Consider the following 23,218-nt stretch of genomic DNA (forward strand, 5'->3'; position numbering starts at 1 on the left):
GGCCCAGTTGGATGGGTCTTGATCTGGTGGTTGGCAGCCCTCCTATGCCAGGGAATCAGAACTAGTTTATCTTTAAGATCCCTTCCAACTCATTCTATGCTCCTACGATTTCTAAGATCCAGATCTGTAAATATTACTGATGAGCAACATTTGATATCAGTAGTAGTCTACTTTGAATCTACTAACATGTAATATTGTTTATTGTATTAGCCAAGGTAGCCAAGCCTTGCAGGAATATCTTCTACATACTAGAAATGAGAAAAATTCTCTATCAAAAAAACATATTGGCTCAATGCAAAAATAAGTACATCCCACTGAGCTTTTCCAGACTGCCAGTCCCTTGAATAAGCTACAGCAGTTACAGTTACAGTCTCTTCCAATGTCATCGAAGCAAAGAGGCTAAAGTGCCTAAAGTCTAAAATATTCATAATCCTACTTTAGCAATAATGTGTTACATATGAAGATTTATTGGATTTCTTTTTTATTATTTACAACAATGAATGAATTCCAATGCATTCTAAAATGAGTGATACTATAGAAGTTGTTGGTTTGGTTTTTGTTTGGTGGGGACAAGAGCAGGGCATGTTACTTTGGTATGCTGCTTAGTCTTTTTTCAATTAACATACTCTATAAGCACTATGGAGGACTGTAAGTCCGGCACTATCCAAGTTGGTAAGGAATATTGTGGTTTTCTGTAATATCAAAATGTACAATCATATGTTTTCATGGACAAGAACAAGAAATACAGGTAATGAGGAGCAAAATACAATGAAATGAGCTGAGGCATTCTTTTGTGTAGAACAAGTGCCTTAACTTTTAACAATACAAGTATTGTTGTAGAATCACAAGGAGGAAGAGTTCAAAAAGAAATCTTATTTCTACATTCCGAAAGCTCTCTTTCTTCAAGTTTCCAATAAAATTTAGAAAGAATAATCTGATTTTTTTAGCTATCGCCTTCAGTTTATAATAAAGCACCACAAGGAGAGGAAAAAAAAAAAAAAACACTTAGAAAATAATTTAACGAAACATGAAAATTCCAATATACTTTCTCTTTTTGTTTAGTACCACACAAGCACATCCGTACAAATGTAATGCTAGACAAAAAAGCAATACCAAACAGAGCTCTACATAGATATGAAGACCTGAATTGGATAATTGGCAGTTTTTGAAAATAACAAAAAATACCTCACAAATGCTGGTGAGATGTATATATCTTACAGATAACTGCATTTGTCACTGTTACATCAATTACTGCCTCTTCAAGTGAAAGAATCTGCTTTATCAGGGAACATCGGACGCTGAATTGGATCTGTGCCCAGAGAGTTCTCTGGGTAGCACTGCCCTTTGAAAAGTGCAAGTCAGAGCTTCATTTCTCATCTGTAATAACTATTAATAAAACCACTTAATAAAGCAATATTTCAATTGTAAAGACTAGAAAATTAAATTGGGTTTCATAGTATAATCTGAACTTCAATCGCTGGCTTGTATTATTGCAGTACGCAACACATTCAGAGTAACTAGGGGCTCAGAGGGTAATTTTTATCATAAGATCACATTTTTCAGTACTCTACAGTCGGTCTATTGGTTTAATTTTCTTCAGAATTAAATAGTTGTTCAAAAACAACTATTATAAATACGCCAGATAGCATATATGAAGAAAAATTGGTACACATCACCAAGTTGGGGGTTGGACTCGATGATCTCTGGAGGTCCCTTGCAACCCCTACAATTCTGTGATTCTGTGATTCTGTGAAGTTAAGATCACCTGATGATGCCCCTTGTGAAGGATTCTTAAAACTTTTGGGAGGACTTTTCATACTTCTGCTGACAATCAAGATTTGGAAGAATCTCCTCAGATTGTCCACTTGATCTTTAATATACTGCCACAACTTCTCTCTTGCACTCATTCTTCACACATAGCACAATGCTACTGGCAATCATTCCTACATACAGAATTTAGAGTACAAATTTTTTCAGTCTTCACAACAGAGATGTTGGAAAAAAGAGGAACCAAGACAGATCCAGCTTCCTCATAAGAGCTCCTGGATTCAGTAACTTTCCAATTCAAGAGGAAATTTTTAGCTGATTTTGTCAGGTGACATTATTTGTCCTGCAGCTCAGACTATAATATAGAAACAATATACTGATTCCTGTCCCTTCTTGTTCCTTTCTGGCTGCTCTGAGATCAGCTGTTTTCCTGCTTCCTCTTGCCCACCTGCCAGCATTAAGGCAGAATGTGCCCCCAGAGGCAGCCAGCACCAAGAGAAATAAACATCACAACAAAGGATTATAGGGAGCTTCAAATGTAACACATAGAAAAAACCAAACTGTGCCAAGGAAAGCCATTCCAGGACCAGCTTTTTTCTTGGCTAATCTACAGAGTCTCACAAAAGTGAGAATGAAAGATCTGATCAAAATCTCAGGAATTAAGCAGAAGGAATCTGTTCCAAATATACTTCCAAGCAATCCGCTGTTTTAGTTGCACAACTTCAAATCTCAGCAAACAAGGTTCTGCAGAATTCAATCCAAACTTATCCCTAACCGTAACCATCTTTAACTAAAAAGAAAGTTGTTGTTCTCATGGATTCTACCTTTTCACCAGTTAAACCAAGTTTTGTAGGAGAGAGGACTGCTTGTCTTTGTGTCCACTACTGCATTGATTGTAGTGTAAATATCAGGCTTCCTGCTTGTGGAGAAACTACTGCAAAGCGTCTTTCAGTTCTATTTGCACATTTCAAACCTCTGCATGGTTCAGAACAGGGAAGTTTATGTAACGTTCCAGAGAAACTGCAGTACATCATGGCTCATTTTAATTCAGGTATGAATGCATGACACAGATGAATTCACAAAACGCTCCTTTCATCTGAAATTTAAGCAGTAACCCTTTTTTCCCTGAAGATTTAAGCTGCTTTAAGTGATGAAATTATTATATTTTCCTGTTTCTTTAAAGCAGTACTGGATAGAAACAGCTTAGGATGAATCCAGAATTTATTCAAAAAAAGAGTACACCATCAGATATAAGGATATTTGAATAAGTCACTCCAAAAGATCTCAATGTTCTCTACAACTACAGAATGCAATGATTTTAAAGTTTGCTGGAAGCACTTCAGCATTATGGCACATAAAAGCAACTTTCCCCAAAGGGGAGAAATTTTCAAGTACTGAACAGAACTAAGTATCTGCTTGTAGAAATCAGTTCATACATCTGGGATATTCACCTATCTAAATACAAACTTATGATGCAAATTTTATGTCCATGCTGCCCACCACCAGTGCCCACACTGAACAACTTCCTTAGTAGTAATGCTGGTTTTATCACACAGAGAGAGCTATTTAAATTATTTGTAGGAGGGAAAGCGATAGTGGAGTATCTCTGTACTTCTGGATAGCACTCACTATCCAGACACCCATCAGATGCTCAGAGTCCTGTTCAGAATGCTCTTTTTTGCTCCCACCGCTGCTTCTTGCCCCCATGGCTCTGAGCCCCGTGCCCTTTTCACAGGAAGCTGGGTCAGAGCATCTCTGCTACTAGCAAGGGTTAGAAGTATTCCCTTATCTGACAACATTCATCTTGCTCAACCCTTGCCAAAATTCAGATTATTTACAGTACAGGAGTTTCCAAGTACAGGAGTTTTCCACTCTGTATTTGCAGCCTAAAGCACCTGCAAATACGCAACTAATTTTTTTGAAATCCACACAATTTAACTGGACTAAGCTAAATACTACGCCAGTCATAAACCCTTAAAAACATTTCCAGAGGACATTTGTTTGTCTTCAGAATGTTAAATGCAGTGACAACCAAAAATGATGGTAAATGGATGATGTATCTTTTTGGTATAGTAAGAAATGAACTATATTCTTCTAAAAACAACGAAAGCTGATGAAATTGAATTTGTCACATACAAAGGACAGTCAGACACAGAGCAGTGGCTGTTTTATAACATTCAATTCACAGCAAATGAGCATTTTGTCAGTATTTATTTTGACGTCTGAAAAAAATACCAATGACATTCCTCCAGACAAGGTTGCCTTATACAAAATAAAAGTGTTTTTTACAAGCTAATCTCCTAACTACAAGCAGGACTTTGAGAAGGAGAGCATTTATCTGCTTTTGACCTTAATAACACATCCTGAGAAGAACTTTCCGAAAGCACCATGCACATTTTTAACATCGCTGCTAAGCAGTACAGTGAAACCTGTGATGCATTAACACTTCATAAGCTCAACAATTACTCTTTCAAGTACACAAGAATGCGTTCCCTATTTTCAAATGTTATTACTATACAATAGTTTCAACAACCACAAATAACACAGCACCCATCAACAGGATTTAGCAGCATAATGCTTAAAGGAAATTAAAGACATTCAAAAATCAAGCATTAAATTTTTTAGAGTCAACTATCAGCATGCTCACAAGGAAAAAAACAAACTCATTTTAATATTTAAGCAATACATTCTTCCATTGGGCTTACTAACAAAAATTTTCATTTACAGCTTTCCTTCAGAAAATATCAGGATTACCATCTGAACAGGGGGAAAAAAAGAAAGTTCAAATGCTGATTTTGGCATTTGTAACTTTTTGATGAAGTTTACCTAAAGATTAGAAAGGTATCTAGAAAAATAGATCACAGGTACTCACAAGCTAGTATTTCCTAATTCAGATGCTCAGCTTCTAAACTACAGAAAACAATTACATCTTTCACTAATGCACTGCTGTTAAAAACAAATCAGCAAAACACTACATGTGTTTCCCCTTCCGTACGGCTGGAGTAAGCACACAGCGTTCTGTTATGTAGCTAGGTGAGAGACAGATTTCAACCTCCGCATGGAATTACTTACCCAGGAGCATGTTTCTCATCTACAGTTAGTTCTGCAGAATAGAAAGCTCTGCACAATAGATCTAGCAAAGGGAATGTTCCTGCAAACTCCTATTTGACTCTGCTCGAGTTCTGAGTAGGGCTCGAATTCGAGTTGCTGAGAAATGCGCTTTGCCCCATAAAGCTACTGGAATATTTTACTTCACTCTCATTGGTGAATGACACCTCTTCAGACTACACCAAAGTGAAGCAGAGGCATCGCCTGCTGGTGCCACCTTGATGTGAGGTAACAAAACCACAGGAAAAAAAAAAAGCAAGTAGTCCTTACAATGAAGTTTAAAAGTGAGGTATTTTTGTGCAGCTGTCCTGAAATTGGTTTTAGCTCATTGCCTATCTTTGAGGAAGGCAAAAATTCTCTACAGAACTCCTGCATTACACAGGGTGTTCTGTTCCACACAACTCAGTATATAAATGGTAGGCTACATTTAGGTTCTACAGAAGTGAAAGACTGATATTTCTTTCCACTGTGTCTGATTACATTACCTGAATTTGCCTCATTAGATATAAAATTCTGTGAAAATACTTCCTTTAAAGAAATACCAGCAGTGAGCAGGTTTGAGACTTTTTAAAATCTGGAATGGAATACCTCAAAAATCACCTCCAATGCTAATTTGAACATGAAATATAAATGCTTAGAATGCTACAGCTACCACAGTAAGTACTTACTGTGCACTGACACCCATAACAGACCGGTTCTGCACAGTCACAATCAGCTTCTGCTGTGAAGAGAAGTTTCTTCTCACTGCAAAAGCCAAAGACTTTTGAGTCATCTGAAATCTGAGACCCAAATCATAAATTCCTAATGGAAAGAGGTGTCTCTGTTCCGGATCTCCTCACCCCAGGGTGTGCCAGTACACTCAATATAATTGAGGTTTGTGTAGAACTTCTGATGCTTCAAAACAATTTTACCAAGACCATCCTAGTAAACACGCTTGATAAAAAGAATCTTATCAAAACAAACACACATCTCACCAAGAAACCAAAGAGCATTAGGATAAGATATTTACTCCAACTGCTCAAATTTATATCACATAATATCTGACAACTCCTCATGGACAAATGGAGAATAATGAAATAAGATCTATGTGGAGCTCTTCTACCACAGTGTTTTACCTTAGATGCAGAGAGAGGGAAGATTTTCTTGATTTCCTCATTTGGTTTTAGAAAAGTTGAAGGATGGAAGGAGAGGAAGAAAAGGATTTTTAAAAGCATGCCATCACTTGGAAGAAATTTCCTCAAACCTAGAAATACTGAAGAAAACCCTTCTAAACAGATTGATTTGGATGCAGTCCATAAAACATTCCAGTGACAAGGGCCTTCTCTAGGGTGGGATTATTGGTCACTCAAAGTAGCACACATGAAACTTCAGCCTAAACTTCTTAGTATTTTCTATGTTCTCCCACTTCCTATCCTCTCTTCTAAAAAGGACATTACTTTGATAATAACCTGCCAACATGACTTGGCAGGAACTACTCAATTTTGTTACACATCCTGGATTATTTGGTAACCTTGTTAAGAGTCCTTTCCTATTTTTTATTTTTATTTTTTAACCAAGGGGAGGGGCGTTACTAGCAGTAATGATCACAGAAAAATAGTGGAAAAAATGAATCAATCCTGACATAAAAAAGACAAATAAAAATGAAACCCAATTAAAAATAAACCCCCTCTGATTTGTAAGTAAATCTTGTGATCTTGGAAGATGTGACTCACTCTCATTGCGCACTTGGGATTGGCAGCACCAAACCTCTATGAAATTTTATGTGGATTTTATATAGACTCAAATGACTTAGCAAGATGACCAGTATTTCCAAGTAAATACTACGTTTCTCTCACGCTGACAATAATACTACTACTTGTATTTTCTGTGAGATATCATGACTTTGGAAAAAAAAAAAAAAGAAAAGAAGAAAAACTTACACTTTATACCACAGAAGTGTTTCATAAGTTCCATAAGCACATAGTATATCTGTGCGTTACAGTAAGACAAAATGGCAAGGGCTACGTGGCCTCGAACCAGCACGCATGCTTCCTCCACTCCCTCCACTTGTTCAGTGTCTGTAATGTCTCTCTCTTGACAATGCTTGATAGTTTCTTGTGAACACCGTCACAATCCACTAGTACTCTCAGGTTTGACCACGTAGTTGTTCGGGACACTGTAGCTTTGTTTCCACCAGCAGCTAACCACAGCTTGCCCCACACAAGACCAGTCTTTAGCTGCAGATGATGTTCTTGTGACTCACTAACCACAGTTTTAGGATTTTAGTCTGCTTTCCAGCTCACATTAACCAAGCAATTTCCAGAACACAGATGATCAGAGTTTTAACTCCAAGTTTTCTTTTCATTTAAAACAGATGTTAATACCCGTCTACTCCTAGCAAGTCCACTGTCCTAAGACTGTGGAGGTCCCTGGATTATTTTCATGCCTGAGCCCCTTCAATAGTATGCAATCAGTGTTGGTCCAGCCACAGCTCCCCCATATTCCCAGCAAGACAGCCTCATGGCTGAGGGCATGCAAAGTGCTAGCGAGAGCCCAGCAGAGAGGATGAGGTGATGAGGAAGGCCAGAGAACACCAACCTTCCAAGTAACAGCTTAGAGCAGTCAGGCAGCTGTTGCATTATAGATAGTGCTAAAGAGCTAAAGAATCAACAAAAGCTAGAAAAGATACTGAAAGAAAAAAAGAGTAACAGGAGAATTCAGAGGAGATAAGTTAGGGGGAAAAAAGGACATAAAAAACCACAGCATATTATGTGAGAGAAGAATGGGATGAAAGGCAGGGTAAAATGTTGTTATAGGTTAGTGAAAGGCAGAGGGGCAGAGCTGGAAGTACAGCAAAACCATTAGGGACCAATGAAATATAAAAGGCAAAGAACAAAGATAAATGAAATACAATAAAAATGAACACATTTTTTTCTCCATCTAGCTATCAGGTGATGACCTTCCAGAAGATAACGTGGTACAACATTCACAGCAACCTGGTATCTGCTACCACAAACCTCCTTAAGGTAAAGGGGTTGGCAAGAGCACGTACACTGAGGCTGCTGAAAAGCAAGCAGACAAGCAGCTCTTGAGGAGCTGAGGGTGAGTGCACTCAGGCCTTGCTCACAAGCAGCTCCCAGAACCCAAGGATGAGAAGATGACAAACAGTTCATCTGTTCAACTCCTTCAGTATCATCTTTTTACTGAAGTTAATATTTCCACACATATCCGATGCTTTCCTGGCATCTCTTTCATGTCACTGCTGAAGAAATGGGAGTTTTAACATTTGCAATAGGTTCTCTACTATAGCTCACTAATAAGTTTTAATTAAAAAAAAAAAGTGTCTTAGAATCCATCAATACCTACATAGAACTGGTATTAGACTCCCATTCTTCCTACTTCTCAACTTTCAGATTGCTTTGGTGCAGAGAAGTCTCCCTAGCAGGCAACAGCATAACAGGCTTCTATTCTGACTGATACTTAGGGACTCCAAGAATTGTCCTGTCAGGATGCAACTGAAGGAAAACGAACAGTATATGCAAGCATCCTTTATTTTCAGCTCAAGCACTGAGCTACACAGCCTTCCAGATGTTCAAAATTTAGTGCTTACGACTTCCACAGAAATTAACATCAAACTGTGATAACAGCATCCTACTGTCCAACCCATAAGAGGCTTCTCTGTGTGACCATGTTTGGATCATTTAGGCTTAGTTCTTTCCTTTTGTGCATGAACAACTCTTTGGGCTTGTTATACTTGTTCTCTAGGCTGTATCTTCAGTACATCTACTACCTGCATACAGAAGCATTGCAGCAGACTTTTACAAAAGAGAAAAATGGCCTATAGTTACTATATGTAGTATTAACTGAAGACAAAATTCAGTACAGTTTTGACTATACTACTATGTACTACTCATCATGATTCTTAATCCTCACCCCTGTCTATCAAACATTTTTCATATGTTGTACAGAAATGTTACTGTTAATATCTCAACTAAAATGAACATAATTAATATCTCAGGGAATGCACAATGAATAGATAGATGGAATACTGCAACGCACACTAATGAAGTACATGCACTCTCCAGAGAAGCTGACTTAAACCAGAGGCTAGTATAAGAAAAAAAAAGACCTATTTTCAGTGAAAAATTCCACAAATATTCTGCCTCTAATAATAAAGGATTCACAACAATACTCCAAATTCTGCTACATCTAAGAAGTGCCAAATCACCCATGATTTGTTTTGAAAAGTCAATACAGGACTGAAAGTGAAGTAGTGTCAGTAGGCAACACTGCAGCCTTGTCCCAAGAGCTGGGCTTTCTGCTGGCTGCACTTGAGCAATGTTTTAATCCAATGCATTTTATGCAATGCCAAAGAGTCATCTTGGTTTAAATGAGAAAAACAGAAGTCAGAAAAGTGATTTAATAACGTTATCCTACCATACAGACACATAGGAACAGGCAGGAGACACTGTCAAGCACAGATGAGAATCTGACCTGAGGTGAAAGTTCATTATTATAAGGTTCAGAAGAGAGCAGATGTTTTGGGATCACCCCAACAAGTAATTACTTCACTGCAGTCACAAAAATGAAAGTGACAGATTTACTTTCTGCTTTGGATCTTTTGTTATCAAACACTGGACAACAGAAACTTCCCCATGTAAAACATCAGATCCTTAACCACTCCTTTTCACAGCGATCACTGATTCTGATAGATGCATCACCTTCTAGTTCTCCAAGTTTGTTTGCATTAGATTTGTGTAACCTCCAGAAAAAGTTTAGAACATAAGAAATTATATTTGAAAACAAAGTTTTTAATCATGTGTTTATCTACTCCAGCTTTTGCTTCCAAAATTCAGATATACACTCATCTTAATGCTAATGGTAAAGAGTTCCTAAACAATGTGAATAAAGGAGAATCACAGAGCTTAACTAGCTGCAAGCTAACCTAAAAAGTTCTATAAAACATCCCTTGATGATTGTTATGTATTACATTAATGCTGAGGTGCTAAGTGACATTAAGCTCTGCAGTACTGAGTGCTGCATGCACAAGCTAAGAAAAAAATCCTGACCTAAGAGATTACAATGTAAGCAGAATCAAAAAGGATACAGAAGACAAGTACATCTCGATTCTTATACATTGAATTAAAGCATCTGTGACTTTGTCCAAAAATGCCTGTGATATTTTCTGCTATACAATAGCAAATCATCTCTACTAGGCACATTCTTTTCCGTTGCTTTAAAAAATAAAATAAAATAAAAAAAGACCTATTCAGACATCTTTATTAGGGCTGGAAAATAGTTATCCCATCACAACAGATAAATGTCAGTGACATTGCTCCTGAAACAGCGTTTTTATAAAGTGATGACAACATTAAAGGAAAAAAAAAAAAAAAAAGACAACAAATGAGAACAACAAATGGAACAAAAGGTGTAACAGTGCAATGCCATTGACAAAGCGCTTTGTCATTGAGGAACAAGTGCCCTCTTGATTGTGGTGCAATTCAGGCTGGGAAATGGCACTTGGAAAAGAAAAATAAAAAAAGCATGAATGCTTTCAGAGAAGAAAAGAGAGCAGTGGACATGGATTTGGGCTACTACAAGAACTTTCAACAATGCTACAGGGGGAAGCTCACAGTGGTATGTGATGATACCACTAAGAAACCTTATCTTGCTACTGGAGGTATTTGACTGCTATTGTGAATGCATTGGAAAGGAACTCTGTAAGTACTTTGAAAGACATTGCCTTTTTGACACCAGAAAACAGAAAATACTGTAGAGGTTCTGGGAGAGGAGCATGCTGTTAAAAACAAATACATAAATAAAATAAATAAGAGTCAATCAGCATGCTTCTCTCTATTGTTAAGGGAAAACAAACTTCAGTAAACCAATCACCAAAGGTGTCAGAGAAGGTTGTACTCAAAAATGTCAGATTGATGATAAAAAATGAGGACATTTGTACTGACACAAAAAAAGAAGTTTAGGAGAGTTGCTTTGAGCATTTACATTGAAAATACATTCAAATCCTGTGAATGACTGTAAGAGGCTTCGGAATTAAAAAAAAGAAAGAAAAAAGAAAAAAAGAGAGAAACATGCATACTGTTTGCAAGGACTAATATGCTAAAAAGTTCAACATAGTCAGGAAGTATAAAGGCAGTTCTAGTGAGAGAATCAAACCAAAAGAATGAATAACACATCTGGGTATATTATAATAAGGACTGATAGTTTAAACCCTATTAATCCTACTTAAATGACTATTTCCAGCTGATACACAGATTTGTTTCATATAAATTTTTTAAAAATCATATTGATTAAAGTTCATATTTTTGGCCAGAAAAATTTATTATTTTTTTTAAATGTGATAGTCAGAGTAAACAATCACACAGAGCCTCGCTTAAATTTGTGCTAGCCAAGGCCCATGGTCACCTTCTGATGTTGAGTGCTATGGCATGAGAAAAACAACATCCTGACGCAAGAAGAATAAGAAAAGAAATGGAACTGTGCAAAGAACTACCACACCTGATTCACAGGCACACTCGTTAGGGAAATTATTGGCAAACTTATGAGACATCAATGTCAGCTTCTGCTCAACTTCCTTTTTTCTCCAAATGGACATCTTCATTTAATGGCAGGGCACAACGGGAAACTCCCGCGGATGAAAACACCTCCGACAAAATACAGTGTGAAAAGGCTCAACGGTCTCATCATAATTTGGGCTTTCTGGCATGGCTTAACTGTGACACAGCGCAACTCACTCAGCACTTGTGTTAAGCTGTAACTGTAAAACAGATGCAGAGAAACACCTCCTGCTTCCAGCAGCTGAGTTGCTTCACTGGCACAAGCTGAGAAATACAATTTCCAACTCTCCTCTTTAAATGTGAAGGGAAATGTCTGTTCTGTGACTGCGCATTGGATCTGGTCTTCTCTCACACAGCCTCTTCAAATTAGAAAGGCACATTCCCCAAAGCCCCTTCCCTTCAGTCCTTTCTCTTTATTTGCTACTTTCTCAATTCTCCTTCTCTTGGTCTTTGCATTAATCATTTTCTCTGGGCAGGTACAGTACTGACCTCTTTGTTCATTCTTCTTGTACACAGAATCCTTCTACTCGTTCACAATGTTTTTTTTTTTTTTTTTTTTTTTTGTGTGTGTGTGTGTGTGTGTGTGTGTGTGTTTGCACTATGTCTCACAGTAGAACCCCAAAGTATTTCTGCAGAGCAATAACACCCACTGCAAGGCTAGCTGGAGTGAATGCACACTACTGCATCAGCACAGCCACTCTGCAGATGACAGAATGGGGGAAAGCTGCAAGGAAGAGTCATCAGGACAGCAGAATCCACACTAGGGTATTTTGGAAGTGGAAAATGTGCCAGATAAGCAGATCCACAGCTATGCACGGCAGGGGAGATTCTTTCTGCACTAAGGGAAGCTAAATGCCTGGACATTAGGACAGGGTCTGTTGTAAAGAATTCCCTCTGAAACAGGTAGGCGCATGCTACTCTACAAGGAGACCAGTCTCCCCCTGAGCACGGTGACAAATAATAGCTCCTTTTTATTTCAGCTTTAGGTGCGAAAGGCAATTAAACTGCATAACTGAAACAAGACAGAGTTAATTTCTCTTGGCAGCCAATCTTCTCTTTCTACAGAGCCATCAAATTATGAATGGGCTTTGCAGAGATGGCACCTGTACCAATGCATCGGAACAAGAAGCAGATTTGTACCTGTTAAAATCTATCCCAAAAGGTTTGCACATTCACAGATGCGCACCGTTGTTTGGAAGTTTGCAAGACTCCATAAGTATTTATATCTACTATGAATACAAGCATATGCTCCTAAAGCTGTGTATGAATATGTGTAGGATGTACAGAAGGTAGGCTAAAAATTTCCAGGCTGCATTTCCAGGATGGGAGCAGAAAAAACCCTGCCTCCTTCTACTTCCAGGAACAGCACCACAGCCCTGGGCTCACACAGATAGACCTCTGTCCCTATACTTTTGATGGAAAAACCCATTCCACGCTCCGTAGCATTCAAAGCCAACACTTCTAAAACATCACATGGTTTTTGTGTAAGGTATGATGCTAACAGCCAAAACTGCGGGGGCATCTTAGAGTGATTACTTCATTCTGAAATACTATCTCTGAGTCACATCATGCTTTTTGCCTAGAAGGTTATTCTCAGTATATAGATGACAACCTCTCTTTCCAGTCTTGATAAAGCACTAATCTCACAGTGTTAACCTCTGAGCTTCTTATTGATACCTTAGCTACCTCTTACCACAGGCATTTAGCTATGATATTTCTACCAGTGAGTCAGAGACATACCAGTTTTATCCCTTTGGGACAACCTGCTCACATCAGATCCTCTTCCTTTACCAGAAGTATTCACTCAGCTAATCTAAGCTCTGCAGCTTAAAGTACTGGCAGCAGTAAGTAAGGTCATTCCAGACACCTGTTATAAATTTAAGCAACCTAATTAGCCATCAGAGTTTGCCCCAACAGAATGGCATACACTTTCAGTGATTTTCTTAACAGAAATTTGTATGTACTTCACCAGATTAGCACTGCAGTCTGCCACCTCATTGGCACATACCCAATACATTGCAATGCATGACAGGACAGATTTATGCCCATAAAAACATAATTGAGCTTTTAATTGTTATATGGAAAGCACATAAGTATCACTTTTCTTCTTTAAATACTAGACATGCATATTCATTTTTTTTTTCCCAATCTGAATCTCATTCAGTTATTTCAGTACTGTTGCTACCTAAATACAAATATCAGAAGAGCAAAACTGACTAATATTTTCCTATTTTACTTATCTGTTAAATGCAATACTGGGCAGAAGATGGAGCTAGCACCTACCTACAAGCATGGCAGAGGAACATTTAAGCCTTATTTTCACTTGTCATTAAATTTGCCCTACAATTTGCCCTAGGAGTAAAGAGCAGTTCAGCATACAAATTTGGGTGTGAAAACTCACAAGCTTCTCTCCCCGAACAATCTGATTCTTGTAGTGACTTCCTGTAGCTCAGCCCTGCTCTTCTGGGCTCTGCTCTGCTTTACTGCAAGTTCAGGTCACTATTCAGGTGGTTCTGTACTTACATAGGATACTCCCCCTGGGCACAAGCATTCAGAAATAGGGCTGCACAGAGCAGCCTGCAAGGCTAGGTCACACTACCTCTTTTCAGAGGTATGAATAATGCTGGACTGTATTTTTTTTTTTTTTTTTTTTTTTTTAAATCTCATTTTCACTTCCTCTTGCAAAAAAAAAAAAAAAAAAAGTGTCTGTTTTGTCTGGGAATGGATTAACTGAGGCTGCTGACTGCACTACAATCTAAGTACCTAATCTTAGAGAAGGGCAGCAGGAGAAAGGAGCTCTCCCACTCCCAATCTGCATGCACTTATTTTAGAATAAAATATTCACTGTTCTTGCATTTTCCCCTTGTTTTTTACTCTGGTGAGCATGTCATATCTTCTTTCACCTTAACAGTTTCAAAAGAAAATTTAACTTGCACCCAAAAGTTAAGCAGACATTTAAGGGAAGATGAGCAAAAATGGTTGACCTTGGGATAACTCACTAAGATTTCCTCTTCTCAGGATTCTTCCAAAAATTCAGTGCTAGAGAGAAATTCATTAACAAAAACTGACTTTGGTTTCTTATTTTAAAAAATATGATCTCTAGAGAAAGGCTAAAGAAGGACACCCAGGTAAATTAGCGTTTCAGCTGATAAGTCATCATTAAAAGTAGGTATATTTGTTTCAAAGAAAATAACTACTTCAGAAAGAAGGAGAGGAATTTCAAATATTTTTTAACTCCTTCAAAAACAGAGGGAAGATGATAGACTAATATCAATCTTGTCACAAAGCATATTCACTCTCCAGGGGGTTGACCAGTACAGGGAAGCGATTCTCAAATACATCACAAAAAACAGAAGGGTCCCTCCTGAAAATAGTCCTTACAGAATATCTTTGTACTTTTCAGGAATAAATTGGACCTGCAGCCAAGAAACCATTTCCTGTCAATGTAAATAAACATCAAATAATAATAACAGAACTGCAAAATATTCATATTTCCACAATAAGACATCAGCTAAACAGTAACTCATTATTTTATTTTTAAACTTTGAACAGTCACATGTCTGCCCCTTCCTGATAGTTCACACCCATTTGTATCAGTCAGCATTACTGGCTCCTGACAAGAGGAAAACTGACTAACGAGACAAGTGTTGCTTCTGTACCAGAGTCAGATTTAGATCTGGGTGGAAATTTGAGATGCAAAGAAATGCCAGAGCAGCTTTGTCTCAATCCTTCATGTAACCTTTTATTTTAAGGGGGAAAACTGACCAATTATACTCTTAAATGAAGATTGGCATCAAAATAACTTGCAGCCTCATATCTCTATTTTGAGGACAGATTATATCAGTAAAATCCAATGTATAAATAAAGGAATAAAAGAACATTCACATCTGAAAATACTCCAAACAGAAAGACTGAAGAGCAGTATAACTAGCCCTGGTCATTCCAACCACTTCTTGATATCTCAGTATGCAAAAAAACAACAACAACAAAAACCCAAAAGCATGCTTAATCTTCACCAGTTTTGCAATATGTCACAATAAAGTTTATAATATAAATACATCTGCTATTGATGCCAAAAAATGTACTAAAAAAGTAAACTAATATAAACCATTATTAGAGAACTTAGCTCCTCTTTGCCCTTATTCAAAACCACCATGGCAGCTCTCCAATGACTTCCACAGTTCTGCATGTATAGAGTTTCTTGTTTAAGTTCCATGTCACAGTCACTATATATAGCACAGTCCATAGAAGATGAGCAATTTTGGCTGGTAATAGATAGGACACCTAGGCATACAATTCAATAGTATGGAACCATCAAGATATCTCATAATGGAAGGGAAAATTCCCATCCATGCTAACTGATTCTGTGAACATCCCTGCAGGCAATAACAAACCTTTCAAGAGTCTACTTCTGATACAGATGCCTGAGAAAAAAAATACTGTTCTTAAGACTAAATGAGCACCAAGTGAAATACTGTGATTTACAAATTTGAAAATAAAATTTTAGAAGTCCAAGAATGATCCAGTTAAGAGTTTTTTTTTGGTTTTTTTTTTCCCCCTCCAAGATCTTTGTTGTTCTATGTATTTTCTGAAAATACCTTGCAAACATAATATAGGAACTCCACTTTTATATTCAAATTATAGAAATAAAACATGCAAAAAATCAAGGTTTGGAAAAGCAAATAGGAAACAACTTTCTAGGTTTCAGTTTCAGATACTGAAACAGGAGGAGAAATGAACAAAAAACCCAACACAAGTAAAGGGATAGATCTTTCATTCATCTTGTATGTCCCACTTCTGTATCACCCAGCAAAAATGTAATTCTTCGGGAAAAAAAGCTATATCAATTTTCAGTGTAATAAATTGTCAGTTTCTTTCCTCTTCCCTACCATACTTGTATGAACTTTATTACTTCACTATTAAACTTCTTTCATAAATGATTTCCTCCCCCATATGCATTCAGATAAAGCAGTATCATAATAAGACAGACTGCAATAAGATGGCAGCTGTACCTCAAAATCTTCATAACTGGTTTTAACTCTTTCTATGCAGAGAAAACCATTCCTCCTCCCAACCAAAATGTCTGAAAAACAGATAAGTACTCTAACAATCTCTGTTGCTGAAATTTTGAACAAATCAGAGGATGAATTACTATACATTGTTACTAACAGAATAAGGAGATGACAAAATTGTGAACAGAGGAGGAACTAGAACAAGCAAGCTGATGGATTGCACTAGCTTGGGATGAGCTCAACTTCAAGAAAAACATCTCTGACTTACTCTCGCTTAATGCAGTGTCACTTTATTGTACTCCAAACTAGTCATGATCCCATGCAGCTGGGAGCCGTAGACACACAGGGTGCTATAATACACATCACACATACATCACTAGCATGTAATGTGGAACAGGATGTGCCCAAATAACTGCTATCATATTTAATGAAGTCATTGCAAAGTTTTTTGGCCAATTTGCAGCAACAAAATTGCTCCGAGGTGCTTTTACTGTGTCAATTTTTTGTTTAATAGCCATACGACCTAAAAAAAAAAAATAAAAAATCAAGCACAGAATAAACAGAACTCCAGCAGAACTTAATGAAATGTAGTTCAAAGTAAATGTCCTTCCTGGAGTATCTTACCAAGATACCTAAGAGAGGTTTAAGCAACCACAGTATCATAAGAGAAGCAACAGAAAAGAAAAAAAAACCCACCTGTACAATAATGCCAAATTATTTCTATTCATCTGAACAGTTTACTGAAAGACAAACTGGAGACATTGTATAATTGTTAGTGAATAATGTTAAATGTTCATAAGCAAAGCATTGGATTCATTAAGGACAGCAGAAATGCACACCAACTTTGTAATCCTTAGATGCAGAATGTTGGGAGGGGGGGAGGGTGACAAAAAAAACTGTTTATAATGTTGGGTATTTGCTATAATCACATCTGCCACTTTGGTTCTGTTTAACGTCATTAACACTTAAGTGAAAAAATAACAGAAATAAATTCTGCTAAATATTAGTTCAGGGTATAACAGGTTTGCCCATCAACAGAAGAAATTAGCTTAAAATTTAGACACAGCTGCTCAGACATCTTCAAGAAATAAACCAGTTAAAGGTTGATCAGATTCTTTCAAACATCTCTGTTGCAATAGCATGCGAGAGATCAAGTGTTTTCTGATTATTATTAAGAGTCTTAATATTGCTTGTAATAGATGGCACTTTCATGAAGAAGCCATTATGGCTTTTTCCCCCCATTAACGCCTTCCATAAAGGTTTTGTTTATTCATTTTGCTTGATTAGTTTTGTTGCTTTGGGGTTGTTTTTTTGTTTGTGTGAATTTTGTTTTGTATTGCTTTCTTTATTATTATTATTTCTATTCCATGCCTGTGCAAGAGAGAACATGCCTAAGCATGTTTAGCCACCTCACTGAAGAGGATACTAGCACTCAATTCACAAGAGCAGACATATTTGCATAATTTATATTCAAAACACAAACTTCATCAAAACCTTATTAAATTTCTGTAATTATCTATTAGGTAGTTTCTGTTGTTGTTGTTTAGTTGTTCCCCCCTAACCCTCCCCCCCCCCCCCCCCCCCCAATATTTTGGCTTTAACACTTTGTGCTTTATTCTCCCTTGTCACAAAGAGCATTCCTTCAGGGAACATCCTCAAATTGGGTAAATCCTGCTCTTTTCTCAGTTATATGCTTGAGAATTAGAGTTACTTTTGCTTAATAAAGGAGTAGCCAAATGAAAGTTCTGCTCATCTAACATCAATTCTTTTGAGAAGTGTAAAATTTAAGAAAATTCTCATATTATAGTCATAGGCAAAGTCCATAATTATGCTGAAAGTATGAGTCTATTTTATTTTTCCTTATCATGAAATTTAAATAAAATTGTTTGGGAAATCACGTTATCATTTGGTGTTTCTTGATTTTATGCAGAGTGCTTTGATTGTTAACACTTATGAGAGAGCTACAACCTTATCAGCAATAAAATGCCCACTGACCAACTTTCTATTAAAAATTATGTAAGGGATTAACATTATGTATGGAAGTGAAGTTTGGTGTGCCACGTGGGAACTGAAAATTTAAATGTATCTTACTGTCAGCTACAAGATATACAGCATGCTCATTTTTATCTCTGCAGTTACAGAAACTGTGACAATTTTAAAATCAATTAACGACCTGTCACAAAGATCAGTCCCTCAGATGATTCTGCAGCCCTACTTTCTCAGAGTGGAACAGGTTCCTTGCTAGATAAATGTATCTGCAGATCTGCATAAACATATTCTGCCACAGAAGCCAAACCATGAATGACTCGGTGAGAAGTAGCCTGGCTTTTAGATCAATCTGAGCCCACTCCCTCCTCCCCTCCTCCTCTTCAAAATGCAGCTTCATCAAGAATTTCTGTTCAGTAAGAGTCATTAGGCTTATTATAGTTCCAGATGACTTTGAGATCATTCAAAAAATATATACAACTTAACACAGATGAAGTATATTTCAGTCTTGTCCAAATTACAGAAATACATTTTCATTGTTCCTACTCCTATGCAAATTCAAAATATATATTAAAGATCTGGAGAACAAACTAAATATTAGTCTGCCTTTTTTTTTTTTTTTTTTTTTTTCAGCTCTACAGTACTTTTCCTTCTCTTTGAATGGAGACAAACAGAACTAACCCACAAACTCTTCAGCCAAGAGTCATTAATGCAAACTACAAGGTCATCACGATAAGAATAAAATCAATGGGATTGTACTTCCAGGCTCTTCTCTGATATTGCTATGATGTCCCTACAGCACCTTCTTCTCCATGTTTTCTATTCAAATATTTACTCTGGTTGCAGTTTAACCTGTAGTTTGCTTTGTAATTTGTCAGTGCTCTGGTTTTGTCCAGAGCACCATTTCACACATCGAGGAGGACTGCACTGTTGTGCAGCTGTGCTCAGTGCACATCCCAGTAAAGTATGGTGGCCCACAGTTATTCTATGCATGTACTAATAAGCTCTGGAATTTCAAATAAAAACAAAGCATAACACATATGAATTGACTGACATTTAATTTATATAGGAAAGTATATAGAGTGAAAAATACCAATACTGCATTATCCAGGATTAAATTGGTTTTCAATAGCAACGACTGCAAGAGTTGCAATAACAAAATAGTTATTTGGATACCACTGAAGTGATATAAATCTCGAATATGCATTTTCTTTTTATTTCAGAAGAAATACAGCTATTTGTTCTGATTCAGACATATGTACATGTTATGCGCTGGCTGGGAAAAAAATGACAAGCCTATTATTCTTGAGCCTTAGTTATAATTACAGGAAATGAATGAAAAAATCCTACTCATTTTTGTACCTCAAACACAGATGATAATTAAGTAGATTAGCAAAATACAGAGCCTCTTACCCTGCCCACTCTCCTTTGGTTAACCTGGATGAAAGTGTTGTTTACTTATTTATTTTAAGGATAACGTTCAGAAATTCTTTGGTCTTAAGCAATTCTGATAAGCCACACATTCACTGAATGCATAAATCTTACCGAGATACTGACTTAAATTTCAGTACTGTAATCACAAGACCTGCAAGTGTTCTCAAACAAAATGAAATTTCCAAAATAATCACACACCTAATATTGTAAAGATTTGAAGGTTTTGAATGTACTTTGTTTAAATACAAATAAATAAAACTCAAAATGCTGTAAATCTAAAAAAATGTATACTTATTATGATAAATGTGAATGGCATTAATGGAAAAAAGATTACTAGGAGGTATTCTAGGAAGCATGCAGTTTCTTACACTTTGTAATTTTAGTATACATTGATACGTGTGCAACAATAAACAAAAGCATGCAGCAATGCTGCATACCTCTATCACATCGACTCAGAGCTGATTTGAGATTTGTTATTTCAACATCAAATGAGAACTTCAGCACAGAAGTTCTTTTTTTTTTTCCTGTTGAAATTATTCAAGACAAAATTGCGTATAACTAAGAGTCTGGCACTAAAGAATAAAACTAGGTAAAAACTGAGAGGTTTATCAGCTAAATTGAAACCTTGAATTAAGCTAAATAATAGAACATATTGCCTGAATTTGAGTAGCACTGCTGATATAGTTAGAATAAGTTTTGTTAGATCTTAAAAACCCCAAATCCACTCTACCATAGAAATTCATCTACTTTAGCCTTTATTTATTTAATCAACTTTGGGAAATGAAAATAGAACCTTTATAGAATAGAAACACATTAGAAGCCATTCTCCATCAATTGCGTAGAGCTTTATCACATCAGTACCTCTCATATAGCTGTTGAGTACAGCATGTTTCAACAAAATCGCGTTGTAGCATTACTTATAAATGCAAGTTTATCTACCAAAGTCACAAACATAGAAAAAATTTTCAAAAAAGGTGATATAATCTGAATTCAAATAAAGTGGCACCTGTTCCAAGAAGTCTTTAACTCTGACACGTTGAACATGAAATTTTTTACATCTTATTCAGGATTTGGCAAAACCAGATGGAGAACCTGACTCATCTCACGAAATGTGCCTCAGCATTTGATCTTACTGAAATCTACAATCCCAATAGTGCCAGTACCAGTGGTAAGGCTCCAGGATACAGAGGCTGCAGTGTTTTTTACTGCCTTTGAGTAACTGCAGAGAAACCCATGCTTTAACTAGAAAGATTCAAGACAGTTACTCATGAACTTAAACATATGTACTAAGTGCTCTCTGCTGCATTGCAAACCTTGCCATGCTAATCCTTGCTGAAAGATGTATGCCGCTTAGCTTAACCGTTAAGCTGATATGCACAGGATGAACTTGAGTATTCCTGGCTGTACTAATTTTTAATATTCACACTGCCGATATGAACAATCAAGAAGTTTTCAATTAATACCAGTTCCCTCCCTTCCCCCAACAATAACATAAAGCTGTAATTGAATGAAAAAAGTGCGCTCCATGTTAGCAGATGAATTTAGACTCATATTATTTCACAAGAAAAACAGGGATTTTTTAATTTTTTTTTTTTTTTTTTTTTTGGGGGGGGGGGGGGAGTTGGGTTGCATCTTTTTTTTTTTTTTTTTTTTTTAAACACAGATTGTAAACCAACTTGCTCTGTAGCATCAAGCTTTTCTTTTAAAATTATCATTACTCATTCCTATGGTCTATCACAAATAAAAGCAGCTACTGATTTTAAAGTCAAGACCTAATTCATTCACAAAGCATAATTTTGCAATATTATACAGGTTTTTGCAAATATAATATTCATATACTATGATAGCTTAATGCTTTCTGCATGTGTGTAAAGACAGTCCAGTCCGGCCAAAAGCAAAAACTTCAAGCTCCTCAATTCTTTGTACATGACCATCTCAAAGAAGGAAATCGGGAACACATTTCTGGAGCAGAAAACAAGTGAGCCAAAAACACATTCCCTGAAGAGCACTCAGTACAAAGCAGCTTGGCAAACAGAAAACTTCAAAAAACTGTAAGGTCTCAAAGGTTCAAAGGCAAAATTCTACGGATTTCTATGGCACGATTTGTAACTCTGCCTCAGAGATGGAATTTAAAAACTAATTAATATTAGCAGTTGGCATAACCTAGAGTTTATTCTTGTGCAACAGCTAAACTGTGCACAATACTTTCATATGACACTGTGATTCAGCTTGAGTTTCATGAAGCTACAATGGAACATTTCTTCACAGATCTAATTTAGCAAGTGGTAATTCTACTTTGATCAGTTGCTAAGTTGAGAAGATAATAGAACAACACAGAATATCTGAAGGCAACTATACAGGACATGTTAAAGATACAAACAAGCTATGTAAACAAGACCAACCCAACATCTTTAAAAAAAACTCAGAATAGCAGGATTCCCTACAAACAGTGTCCCCCAACACTAGGGACAATGCCACCACAGTGCCAATGCTAATTTTGCATTCCCTTCCACAGCCATTGTCAGGCTAAACTTAATATAACAGAAAAAGTATGAAAGGAGTAGACAGTAACACCTACCTAATGTCAAATTAGCTTACCAAGATTGTGTTTTCAACACATGGAAAAGAAGAAAAAAAAAAATCACTTTCCTTTTGTGAAATATGCCATGTTAAAATTCCAATTCAAAACAAGTAATCTAGACAGGAAGTTCAATTCACTGCACTGGAAAGAGACACAGGTTTAATTGTCAGCATGAGAAAAGAAGGGTGATCAGGCAGACCCAGGTCATTTCAAGGATGTATGTTGTGTCTCCTTAGCTCTCTGCTCTGCATTCTCTTACACTTGGAGAAGCAGACAAATCTTTAATATAATAAATAATGAAGGCAGTCACTGCCTTTCCAGTTGCAAGTAAAGACCAGCTTAGTCCTTCAGAGCATAAATAGAACCCAAGAACTGTCAGCAAATATCTGCTCCCTCAGTAAAAGACACCTTCATTCACAGGGAATACACTCTGGAAGAAATCTTCCTAACAGTATGTCCAAGCTGTCAACAGCCACAGTCACATCATTATTCTCAGCTGACAAAAATTAGAGCAAACATAGTGGTTGACAAAGGCCACAGATTCATAGAGTTAAAAACAACAACAACAAATTTAAAAAACAAAACAAAACAAAAAACCACTCAACAACTCAACCCCTTGTGTTGCAAGCACAAGATAAGGGTGCTCAGATTTGTTGTACCTATATCCTCCTCCGCACACATATCCCAAAATACATCATATATCATTATATATTTACTTCATAAAATTTTCCTTCCTTGCAGTTTCCTCCTGTTTAAGTAAGAATTACACACGAGCG

General features: G+C 36.8%; 1 protein-coding gene across 11 annotated transcripts in view; it reads right to left on the bottom strand.

The window, feature by feature from the left end:
• ZNF385B (zinc finger protein 385B) overlaps positions 1-23,218 on the bottom strand; it is a 154,647-nt gene that overhangs the window by 79,540 nt on the left and 51,889 nt on the right. The window contains exon 1 of one of the 11 annotated variants that reach the window (XM_052675550.1): positions 5,544-5,601. The exons of the other annotated variants lie outside the window; for them this stretch is intronic. The gene's annotated coding sequence lies outside the window, so the exon portion shown is untranslated. Of the gene's footprint in view, positions 1-5,543; positions 5,602-23,218 lie in introns of those variants that run through there. 11 annotated transcript variants of the gene reach the window in all.

Source organism: Tympanuchus pallidicinctus, unplaced genomic scaffold (assembly GCF_026119805.1).
Source record: "Tympanuchus pallidicinctus isolate F22 unplaced genomic scaffold, pur_lepc_1.0 scaffold15, whole genome shotgun sequence".
Taxonomy (NCBI): Eukaryota; Metazoa; Chordata; class Aves; order Galliformes; family Phasianidae; genus Tympanuchus; species Tympanuchus pallidicinctus.